The following is a 13,250-nucleotide window of genomic DNA, read 5'->3' on the forward strand; positions in this document are numbered from 1 at the left end:
GGTCGTGAGCACTGATCGTTTTCAGAGGACAAATGCTTCAAAAGAAAACAAAACCCAGGCTTATTAAATACTAACTTACAGTAAGGCCCCTCCTTTCTAGGTGGCCAGTTCCATGAGTTTTGACAGATGGAGGGCTCTTGGTCGTGATTTCCATAGTTAGCTATTAGCACACTACAGAGGTGGAGGACCCAATGGAGAAAACCAGACTAAGGTCAGTCCCCAGCACGGAGCGATCGCATAGCTGACCTGCGTGCCCAGGCAGTGGAGCCCTTAAGGTGCATAACCCAATGGTTTCTCTGCTTTCTGCAGGCAAGGGCTCCCCTCTAGTGATGAGAAAGGTCCGGCTTGGAAAGGTGAAGCCTCTCAGCCAAGGTCACACACTCAAGCCGTGGCAGGCTCTGGGGCCGGCCTCACACCTGCTGGCTCAACTGGCCTGGAGAGAACGTCATCCCTTGCCGGTGTCTGTCCCTAGCTAGTCCTGTGCTTTGGGGGAATTTATTCAACCCGTGCTTCATTTTTCATGTCTGTGACAGGAGAAAGATGGACCCACCCTTTGGTCCCTCCAGAGCCTCTGAATCTCTCCCAGAGCCCCGGCATTCTGGTTCACAAATGGTTCACTCTGACGGGCGACAGCCCCCGAGCTCAGAGCCGCCACCAGCCCTAGAAGTTAAAACCCCAGCACACTCTCGCCCTTGCTCCCCACAGGAGCAGCTGGCCGGGGACGAGAGCCGTGCCACCCACTGGAGTTCAGGAGGCTAAGGAAACACGCCGAGGAAGTGCGTCCTGCCTCCGTCCAGCAGAACAATGCGGCCACTGTCCTGGGTCTGGCTCGTCAGGTCTTGTCACATCTTCACAGACCACAGAAAATGAGACTGGAGTTGGCCGAGCCACCCACCTCCCAGCCTTCGGTTCTGGGGCCACCGAACCATCCTTACATCACATCACCCCATTCGCTGCCTCCTCCCACCTCGCTCGGCAGTGAAGTCCATCACTGTCACCAGGGAGGTGCCCAATGAGCGTGGAGTGCTGGGGACAGTCAGTGTGCTGATTGTCCTTGCAGCAGGAAGGGAGTGAGCCTGGAGACCTAGTTCCAAGTTCTGACGCTGTCACCGTAGGGCTGTGCCAGTTGGGGGGCTGCATTTTTGAAGCCTCAGTTTCTACTCTGGGATATGAAATAAAAAACAATCACTTCAGAATGTTCCTGTGAAATCAAGAAAGATGATGCACATAGACACCCTGAGAAATCCCAAAGCACGGCTCCTTGGTATATTTTACTGGCTGGAACTGTGCATTTACTGTGCATTGGGGGAGTTCTCTCTGCCCCAGAGACTCCTGCTACCCGCGTCCTCTCTGGGCAATCCCTAAGGACGAGGTGGTCAGAAATTCCTCACCTCTGTTGCACCCCTGAGCAGCTCTGCACAGCTCTTGAGAAGATGCTACACTTTCATACAAATGTGCCAATGTCACGAAATGATGGTGTCCACTTGAATGACACATTTTACTTCCCTCACTCCACTGTTCTAGGGGACACTGCCTATTTCATTCATAAAAATTTATCCATGGAGGGCTGGGGATGCGGCTCAGTGGGCGAGCGCCCCTGAGTTCAATCCCTGTTATCCACCCCCCCCCCCAAATTATCCACCATGTATTTGGACCAAGGGTGAAAGTAGAAATGATTGTGGTTGAGAAAATCAGAAAGCAGAAAACCAGATTGACCTGGGGTTTCTTGTTCTAGCACAACAGGGAGACTCGAGGCAGGTATTGGCTGGGGTTTATTGATGCCAGGGCCTCAGACTGCTGTCTTTGTCCCTTCCTTGAAATCGCCCTCTTGGGTGCCAGATGGCCACAGAGAGCTCCAAAGTCACATCATTGCACTGTTCAAAGGCAGGAGGCAGAACCTCTCTCCCTGTGCATTCAGCAGGGAGGAAATCACCTTCCAGAACCCCTGAGCAGACTCCTCTATGTCTCATTGGCCAGAACAGGGGAGCATGAGTGATCTGAACTGAGAGGAAGACAGAAAAAGGTGTCGACCTGTTTAACGGGATTCCAGACAGGGAGGGGACACAGCCTGCAAAGCTTTACTGGTAACCTAGAATTAAAGGAAGGCTCCACTTCCAAAATTACCCAGATGACATGACTTCTTATTACCAAAAGATAGACAAAATTAAAAGGAACAGAGTATCTGCATTTTCTACAACACCTGCTGCTGTAGACCTTTGGCAGCTTGGTCTACAAGGATCTGCTCAGAGTTTTTTTTTTGTTTGTTTTTTAGGTACTAAGGATTGAACCCAGGGGCACTCTACGACTGAGTCATACAACTGACCACCACTCCCCTGACCTTTTTTGTTTTTTTATGATAGGGCTTCTGAGGCTGGTCTCAAACTTGCAATCCTCCTGCCTCAGCCTCCCAAGTTGCTGGGATTATAGGAATGTGCCATTGCACAGAATTCTTTCTTCCTTTTGGGGGGGAGTTGGGGGCAGTAATCGGGTATGAAACCCAGGGGCATTTATCTACTGAGCCATATCTTTAGTTCCATTTTTTTCTCATTATTGTATTTTATTTTGAGACAAGTCTTGCTAAGTTGCTTAGGACCTCCCTAAGTTGCTGAGTCCTCCCGCCTCAGCCTCTAGAGTTTCTAGGATTACAGGCTTGCACCACCTCCTCCAGACAGAGTATTTGAAATAGGAATTCCCCCTTCTCTCCTGAAAGTGCCAGAATTCTTTAAAATGCCTTCACATTTTTATTCCACAAGTTTCCTTGTAAACTGAGTTCCCCTACTGCATTAGTGCTACTCTTCTAATGACTTCACAAAGAGATTTTACTCTATCTGTCCCCATCTCATAGGGAATTAGTCTTTGAGACCTGGGATATGAATATTTCATTCAAGTATAGGTATGTGTGTGTACACACGTATACACATATATATTTAAAATAGTAAAACCAATAAAAATGTTAAAATATGGGCTGGGGATATGGCTCAGTTGATAGAGTACTTGCCTACCATGAACAAGGCCCTGCGCAGGGTTCAATGCATGGCACCACCACCAAAAAAATATATATATATATTAAAATATATTTTAATATTGTTCATGCAGTAATAAGTTAAATAGTATTGGTTTATCAGGAAAGCACCAGTCTTCTACCTCACCCCAAGTTCTCACTTCCAGAGTCAATGAATTCCAGTGCATTTAACTTTTTATTGAAAAATTAAATGAGCTTAGAGGAACTTAGAGCTCAATTGAAACTGCATCTTCTTGACTTTTTAAAAGATTTTTTTTAGTTGTAGATGGACACAATATCTTTACTTATTTATTTTTAAGTGATGCTGAGGATCGAACTCAACGCCTCACAGGTTCGAGGCAGCGCTCTACCACTGAGCTACGCCCAGCCCTCTTCTTGACTTTTCTATCTCAGACATCATCTGTTGGCCTTCTGCTCGTGCAGTATGAGGATCTGGCTCCCACAAGTATCCATGCACCCGTTTTCCTTCTCTGCCCACTATCTTCCTGTGGTTTGTCACTTTGATTTTAATAAGTGCTCTTTTTTATATTGCATTCTGTTCTTGTTTGGCTATTACGAAATTTTTCTCTTATCTCTCCAAAAATATAAATTGCTATTTTTTTTTAATGTTTTTCTCTGGCCATTTCTATCCTTGTTTAAAGCCTCCTCCTTCTGTTGGAGGCTTTCTTGAAATGTCTGGTGTTCTCGAATATCCGTTACTGTCCCTAAAGGCAGAGCGGCACTTAAGAGTCTGTCCATTGGTGGGCCTGGTTGTTGGGTGGCAGAAGAGGACCCACCGGGATCATGCTGCAGCTCTTCTGCCTTGGGCTGGTTCGTTTCCAGTCTTGGATCATGGGCGTGTAAGAGAACTGTCCAGGAGCCTAGTGTCACAAGGGAGCTTTGGGACTCACCCTTCAATGTCAAGATTTTCACTCAATCTGCATTAAAGTCACCTCACACCTCCCAGTTGGGTCTGGTGTCCCACAGCTCAGAGGTCCCCTAGACTTTCCCAGAGCAGGACTCCTGCGTTCCATTGAGATAGGAGATGACAAGCTTCTGGAGCTAGGGTCTGATTGCCACTTAAAGAGACTTTCCACTCCTCGCAGTTTCGGGTCTCCCCACCCCTCGCCATCAGAGATAGGTGGCGCCTTCCATGACTCAGTCCTTCTGACATTCTGCAAGGTCCAGCTCGCTTCTGGCTGGACTTTCCTCTCAGCTCATTAAGTGTCTGCTTTCTCTGCTCTGCCAAGGCAGCTTCTTCTTGTCCGTCTGTTTTCCCTTTTGCAAAGTCGTGTTGACATCCCTTTCTCCTTTTACTCCTCTCCTATTCTCTTTGAATTTTTATTATTTTAATTCCTGTATTATCATTTTGGTGGGATTTCAAGAGAGCATAAACACTAATGCAAGCATTTAATTTATGGTGATTAACTGAAAGTAATGGAGGTTTAATATTATCTAGGTGTTTGTATATAACCCCTTTGCTATTTGCGCATCTGTTTATGGGTGTGTGTTTGGAGACAAGAGAAAAAATATATCTTAGATGAGAGAAAGACTATACTTTCCAGCCTCCCTTACAGCTCACTGTGTGTGTTAGTCCAATTTCTGTTACTATACCAAAATACTCGAAGCTGAGAACATATAAAGAAAAGAGGTTATTTTGGCACAGAAGTGAAAGTTAAAAGAGCAAACTGCATGATACCAGCCCTGGTAAGGGACCCCATGGCTTCATAGTAGGAGTGGCTTAGTAGGAAGAGATCACATTGCCAGACAGGAAGCCAAAAAGACCAGGGCATGGCAGATTTATTCTTTTATAAGAACTCTCTCATGAGAATTAACTAGGGATCCCAAAAGAAGCATGCAAATCCCTTTCAAGGGCACACCCCCAATGACCTAAAAATGACCCACTAGGTTCCTCCTCTTAAAGTCCCCTACCTCTTTACACAGCTATCCTGAAGGCCAAGCTCCCAGTACACAAATCTTTGAAGTATATACTCCAACTATGTGTCCTAACCACAGCACTTCGCCATGTGACAAAGTTCAGACCAAAATAACTAAAGTGAATTGGTGCCTGTCACTTCTGAGCTTTAACCTGAGGCTCGGTGCCTCTCTGGCCCTCTCTGCTTCCCCGGGACTGGAAGGTGCCTGTGGTAGCAGTCCCCTTCAACCACATAGACAAGGACAATGCCCTGTGGATGGTAGAGCAACAAGATGGAAAGAAGTTGGCTCTCGGAATAAACACAGAGCAGACACCTGTCACTCTGGACTATTCCCCTTAGAAGAAAAGAGCTTGGTGAGGCCTCTGGAGTTTGAGGTCTCTTTGCAGCTTATCCTGTGCTTCAGTGTGAGCCCATTCCACCGTTCTTAAAGTGAGTCTATGAATATTGCCCAGGGTGACAGTATCACACACCCCATTCTCAGAGATCCAACTCAGTCTGGGGTATGGGTAGAAAAAAGTTTTTTTTAACCTCTGGATTTTTCTGATACTTTGTCAAGATTATGAACCATGGACTTTTCCCACTTGACTTTAAAATAATTTCTTTACATTTCCATTATTTTCATTCCTCATTCATTTTTTTTTAAATTTCATATTCTTCATTCCTTTGTTAAAATAAAATATAAATATAATCATGGAGGATGACCGTTTTTGTCTTTCCAGAATTGTGTACATCCGGAACAACTTCTCTGATCTCAGTACACGTGGTTCAGACAAACCAACAAGCCCCATATACCCCAGCTCTCGGGGTGCGCTCAACCACACTGCCCAGGCCAGGCCAGTCAGCGTATACCAATCTCTTGACCATACTGAGGTTTGGAGCAGATACACGATCCAGATCAGTTAGACACAGTCTCAGGAAAAAATAGAAGTTACTCTTCCTCCAGGAATACTGACCTGATAGCACGTGTGCCTGGAGCTGCTGGGGACGCTCTTACCACGATGAAGGAGGCTAAGAGTGAAGTCCACACGGGGGAGAGAAGGGAGGAGGGCTGGAGCAATACTGCATTCCAACAGCTTCATCCAAGCATCTGGACCAGGCCTGCTTCCCTAGGCTTCTCAATTATGTATCTCAATAAATTACTTTTGTTAAGAAGGAGAGTCTCAGCCGGGCATGGTGGCACATGCCTATAATCCCAGGGGCTCGGGAGGCTAAGGTAGGAGGATCACAATTTCAAAACCAGCCTCAGTAACTTAGGGAGATGCTGTCTCAAAATAAAAAGTAAAAAGGGCTGGGGATGTGGCTCAGTGGTTAAGCACCCCTGGGTTCAATCCCTGGTACCAAAATAATAATGATACTAATATTTCATGAAAATTATATGAAATTTAAAATTCATTGCCCAAGAATAAAATTATATTGAAATACAGCCACATTCATTCACCTATCTTTTACACATTGCACTATAATATCAGAGTTGAGTGGTTCTAAGAGACTGAATGACCTGCAAAGCCTGGGATATCTACTATTTAGTCATTACAGAAAAAGCTTGCTGCCATAGAGGAAAGCCACATTCCTTCCCAGACATATTGGCAGCCTGGGATGACCCATGTGACCCAGTTCCAACCATTGAGATGTCAAGGACGGTCTGCCAGAGTGACGTGGGAAAGACAGGGCTTCCTGATCAAGTGCAAAGGGACAGTCAACTCCCTTCTCCTCCCTGCCCTAAACACAGAGGTGATGTCCAGGGCTGTGGTGACATTTTTTTTGCAGTATCCTATCCCGTACATGCCTGGCCTTATTGGTCAAAGGCCCAGTGCTTCATTGTTTCTGAAGCTGAAGCTGGAATTGATGTGAAGTAGTAATCTATGGTTTTTCTAAACCTAGTCTCAACAATGGTCACTGGAGAGAGAATAATTTGGACAGATGCTTCTCATGGGACACTGTCTGTTTCTTTAGGAATTTGACTGTGGCTACATAACCTCAGATTGCAACTGAGGGGAATTCAACCTCAGCCCACACTGAAGCTGCCAAGGTACTTGGAGCGAGAGGGAGGTGAGAACAAGTTTGAGGAGCTGTGCTCCAGGATTAGGCCTGCTGGCTTAGTGTGGCAAAGACTCAGAAGCATCAGTGATGGCTAGCTCCTTCTGCTCAGAGGATCTTTGGTATAGGAGGGAGAATTTTTTGAACATTATTGAGTGAATCCGCAATTGAAATTTGATATTCTTATATTCGATTCTCATTGTCACTAAGGTTCATAAATGACAAGTATCTTTGGTCCTTTGGGAAAAAAATATAAATAAGTTAAGATGTAAATACATTTTTATGACAAGGAAAAGTCAGAGCGAAACAAAATATATCTTAGAGTCAATGCTATGTAAAGACTAGGGCATCTCCTAACATTTCCTCTAAGCACATGTTAAGTTTCAAAAGTCACAAGGTCTGCGTACATTTCTAAAAAAACATTAGAAATCCAGCAGAGGAGACATCAAAAGAGAGACTAGAGCCCAGAAAAGATGGTCACAACCACAGAAGAACGCTCTCTGACTCCTCATCACTGCATTAGTTTGAGGGCCACTTGGACCACGTGTTACTCTCAGGGAAACACAACCAAACCTGCTCAAGTGTATGAGGCCCTTCCAGAGATGCAAGCCCCTCATTCACACTGAAATCCCAGTAACTGGGAAATTTGGGGGTCTCACAGGATAGAGAGCTAAGTTAGAATCACTCATTTAAAATAATAATAATAATAATTAATAATAATAGCTACCCTACATCTTTGCCAGCCTTCCCAGTTATAGGGAGGGCTGCCAGCTGGCCACTGGATACCAGGGCCATGTCTTCATGCATAGAGTGACCAATCAATCCTCTCTGCTTGAGAGCGAGAGGGTTCTCTGGACACGAGTTCTCTCTGCTAAACCCAGGTGGGGCCCTCCCTCCAGACTCCTTCGCCTGAGCTTCCCTCACTGCTCACCTAAAGTCTTCCTCATCCTTGCAAGTCCAGGCCAGGGCTCCTTTCCAGATGCCCAGCCAGAATGAGCCTCTCCACATGCCAGGAGCACTGGGCTGGTCCTGCTCACAAGACCTTGCATCCCTCTCCTGCAAGATGCTCCCCTACATAGGAGCCAGAAGGCAGCACATGCGCTCCTTGCCTTGGGTCTTTTCATGGAGTCAGCGCTTGATAACAAACTGCAAGGCCCCTGGGAACGCGATCAGAAGGGCCCTCAGCACCTTCTCCACGCCACGTCCAGACTTCTTGCTGCATTTACAGGCAGAAACACATCTCGCACTCAGTCCCTCCAGGAGAAGCTCTGAATCGCCCAACGATGCAGGAAATTCCAATTGAATCCAGTAACCACAAACAAAGCTGAAAGTAATTCTTCGGTGGATTCCTGCCAAATAATTCTGGCAGAGAAGCATCCCTGATGGAACTCAGGGAATTATCAGAAAACACATTACATACCTCAGATAGAGGATCAGTCTGAAGTCACTGTGTCCCCATGTTTCACAAAAATTGAGAGCCCAGAGCAAAGAGAAATCTCAGGCTAAATAGAAGAAAAATTCTTCTTTGAAATAATGGCCCAGGGGAAGTTCCTAAGCCTATCAAGATGTGGAGAGGGAAATAACCCTAGAATAAAGACAGGCCAAAAGGATGTGGTAAGAGCTCCAGAGCCATTCCAAAGTTCAGTATCAAGAGTTCTTTATGAGAAGTGTTTTCTCTGGCCACAAATGACAATTGGGACACATTGCTTTGCATAAGCTCTGTCATATAATTATCTCAACTGATGGTTGTTTCACAAGCTCTCAGTAATAACAGTGGCAACCAATGGTTCTCAAGGTCACCTTGCCTGCACAGGTTTGAACAAAGATAATTTTACTAATCTGCTTTCACTTGACTATTTAGCCCGTGGACTGATTGTTACAATGTCACCTGTCAACTTGGCATAATACCAGGTGAAAATGAACTTTAAGGATCTCCCATAATTTTCAGCTGTGCAGGAAAGAGAGACTTTCTGACTTCCTATTTCCAGATGTGATCTTGTCTCACTTGTGTGAGGCTTCTGCCATCTTCCATGAGGTCCTCACTAGAGCCCAGCAGATGCTGCCATCATGCCCTTGAATCTCCAGAACTGTGAGTTAAATCAACCTCTTTTATTTAAAAAGTTGCCCTGCATCAGGTATTTCCTTAGAGTTATGGAAAACAGACGAATACATCAGGTAAATAGCAGATGCTCACCACAGTGGCCTGGGAGGGCCAGGGGAGTTTCAATATCTATTGCAGAAGTCGCTCCCTCAGACTGCCAGGAAAGGGCAGTGAGAGGCTACGCCTTCCTCCAAAGGGGAATTAGTTCTGAAATAACATTCCACTCCGGCAGCACCAAAGAAGTTCCTGTCACCGGAGTCAGGACACATAAACTGTGATGGGCTGGGAAAGTTCTCTCGTGTACAATGTTTAATATAAAATATGCCATGACAGATACCTCTTCTTGTCTTCCGTCCTCCCCTCTCAGTGCAGTCCATCTCTTCCTTTCTACTCTTTCCTGCTCTCATTGTCCTTCATCTTCCTCTGACAGAAAATAGGCGTTCCTAAGATGCTTCTGCAACTCGACTCTCCCCTTTCCCCTTCTCTTCCTTTTAATTTCTCTTTATCAAGATTATGGACAGAACAGAAAGCCACTTAAAGAGAGAGAAATGAGCAACGGAGAAAGGAAAAAAGAGGAGCAGTGTAGGTGGGGTCTCGCCCCAGTCCTCCCTGCTGGGAGGCGGACCCACCACCCCCCAGAGCTGGAGAGCTGCCAGGGCGCGTGTGTGCTGGTGGCCTGGTGGAAAGAGCAAGGTGCTGCTTGCTATGGCAACGCTGTCGAGCGTCACTGGGGCATCGGCCATATGTGATCACAACATGAGTCAAATTCATCTCGGAAAGTACGGTCGGTTCCTAAATGAATCACATTTGTTTTTATTCCCAGTGATTTAAATTTTTCTTGGATTTTTTTTTTTTTTTTTGGTACCAGGAATTGAACTCAGGGCCACTTGACCACTGAGCCACATCCCCAGCCCTATATTGTATTTTATTTAGAGACAGAGTCTCACTGAGTTGCTTAGCACCTTGCTTTTGCTGAGGCTGGCTTTGAACCCACTATCCTCCTGCCTCAGCCTCCCGAGCCGCTGGGATTACAGGCATGTGCCACTGTACCCGGCTCTTTGGTATTATCTTGAAAACAGTAACAAAAATGCATACAAAATGTATATATTTTTCCATATATATTTCTTATCTACCTATATCCATACCTATCTCCATCTGTATCCTTATCATTTTGTATACATTATAGTATATACTAGTACATAACAGTATGCATAATGTATAAATATGTAATATGTTTATATAATGTATAAACAAATATTTAATGTAAAAACTCTTTATGCAAATCTTGCTTAAATCCTGATTGACTACAACTTCTACATCTGTGGATTCATTATTATTATTTCAAAGTTATAGCAATTTCAACTTATAGCAATTCTATAATCCTCATATCCACCCATCTAAGATAAAGTACAGCATTCTTGATCTTCAGCATCACAAAAACGTGTCCATGCCAGGTCAACTGAATTTCCTTCCATTCAGAATTTTTACAGCAGCTGTTGGAAAGCTGAAGGCGGAAAGATGTCAAATGGGGAGTTTTTTTGTTTGTTTGTTTTTGTTTTTGTTGTTTAATTTAGAACATGTGGCATTTGACTTATGCAGAAAATTGTTAAGAGATACTTGGAAAGTGTTACTGTTCTGATAAGAGGTGTCCCTCCTGCCCGCTGATGCAGGAATGTGCAGAGGTGGGCTGACTAGGTTAGAGAGGTGCATCACTTCTGTGGGTGAATCCATGGATGGACTGATGATTGAGTGGCCCTCTGGGTGGTGACCGCAGGCAGGCGGGGCATGGTTGCAGGAGGCGTGCACACTGCGGTTATATTTTCCCGGCTTTTTGCTCTGTGCCTCTCTGCTTCCTAGCTGCCGTGAGCTGGCAGCCTTCTCCCTCCACACCCTTCTGCCACGATGCTCTGCTGCACTTCAGGCTCAGAGCAGTGGAGTCTGCTGATCATGGACTGAGCCTCTCAACCGTGAGCAGAAATACATCTTTCCTCCTCTAACTTGTTCTTGTCAGGTATTTTGGTCACAGGGACAAAAGGTTGACTAACACGGAAATGCAAACATATAATACACACATGAGAAATAAAATGAATTTTAAAATACTGTTTGGGGGCTGGGAATGTGGCTTGGTGTAAGATGCTTGCCTGGCATGCATGAGGCTCTGGGTTCGACTCCCAGCACAGCAATAAAATTTAAAAAAAAAAAAAAAGACAATAATAATATGTTGTTTTTAAGATTTTTTTTTTAACCCCGCTAATGCTGTTTATAGTAACAGAAAAATCAAGACTTTCATCTAACTGGTGCCCTTTTTAAATGCTTAATTTTGACAATGAACTAATTAGTCCAATTATGAAACATTTTTTGCTGTGTTCTTTAAACACTTTGCCACTGAATAAAGAGACAGCAAGTGTTCCTGGTGCTGAAAATCGCCTCCGTGTCCACTGGGTTTGGGGTCAGGGAGTTTTTCAGAAACAGCTTTAAAAAAAAAATAATGAAATTCTGTCATTTGCAATGGGCTGGATGGAACCAGATATCAGGATGCTAATCGAAGCAAGCCAGGCACAGAAAGACAAGGACCCGTGACCTCACTCCTAGGCAGAATATTAAAAAGTCGATCCCATAGAAGTTGAGGGTCAAATGGTGGCGAAAAGAGCAGGAGAGGAGATGAGGAACAGCTGATCCATGGGTACTGAGTTGGTGTCCTATTATTGCACAGCAGGCTGACTGTAGGTAACGATTTTGTGCTGTATATCTCACGAAGCTGGAAGTAAGGAGTTTGAATGTTCTTACCACCCGCCCCCACACACACACAAAATGCTAAATGTTTGAGGAGATAAATATATATTTAACTTGATTTAAAGTTTACACAATGTATACATGTATCCAAGCACCTCATCACCCCCATTGATATGTATAATTTTTATGTTTTTATGTAGAACTTAAAAATAAATTTATTTTTTTTAAAAATAGCTCTTCCTGAAAAAGGAGAAATTTTGCATATTTTTCCTCCATAGATCAAACTTTGCATTATAATGTATTCTACTAACACACTGATAGTTATAAAGAAACAGGTACTACTTTTTACAATATGTAAAATATTGGGATTGAATTCCTATGTTGCGGGAACTTCTCAACAGCTAGCATTTTTGGCACTAGAAAAAAAATCGGCACCCATGTGTAGCTCTGCCAACCACTATGTTATTACATAACAATACATTTTTTCCTAAATATTTGGAATAGATAATTGGAAATTAAAATCAGGCATTGGGGAATAATATGCTTAATTTCAAAGGCATTTGATACCCTCCTGTTTTGAAACAACCTCTGAATTCCACACACTTATAAATCTAAAACAACAGCATTTTCTTCTGGTTAAAATTATATTCTTGTTTCCTTGTTTTATGAGAGAAGGAAAAATCAAGAAGCCTGCTGATCTCCAAAGTTGAACTGTTTTTGAGAAATATTAATGACGTTTCTATCATTTAGAAACATGAAACAACATGTATCATTACTAATTTCTATTTCTTGTTCTGAAACTGGCTATGAAACTATCATGCAGAAATTTTTAAAAAATATAAAGAAAAGAAATGGCTTTAGGAGAGTGTCACAGCCAGATAGATGAACCCATCAAGAACCTTGACATTCATGTCTCACCTTGTCATTATAGGTGAAAGGTATGAGGTTTCCTACCCAGGACCACACAATTAGTGTGTGTGATTACCAAGTTAGTGTGCAATTGCCATCTTAGGGTGCGACTGCCAAGTTACTGTGTGATTACCAAGTTAGTAAGACCCACCTGAGTCCTGCACCTGGAGTGCAGTACCTGGTTACAGGAGCAGGCTTTGTGTCTGAGCTCCACCAGCTACCATCAGGCTTGCCTCAAGCAAAGTTCTCAACCCCTCTGAGCCCCAGTTGCCTATAGGAAAAAAATAGCAAGGGCCTCAAGGACTATCTTATGAGCTAAATACTATAACATATGTAAAGCATGTAGCCTTGTATCTGGCATATTATAGACAGTCAACGTATTGAACAGCATTATGTAACCATGACCACAGCCTAATTTTAGAATATTTTTCATTGCTCATAAAGAAAGCCCACACTAGCTGGGTGCCATGGTGCACGCCTGTAATCCCAACAGCTTGGGAGGCTGAGGCAGGAGGATCAAGAGAGTTCAAAG

The sequence above is a fragment of the Marmota flaviventris genome, chromosome 11 (genome assembly GCF_047511675.1).
Source record: "Marmota flaviventris isolate mMarFla1 chromosome 11, mMarFla1.hap1, whole genome shotgun sequence".
Classification (NCBI taxonomy): Eukaryota; Metazoa; Chordata; class Mammalia; order Rodentia; family Sciuridae; genus Marmota; species Marmota flaviventris.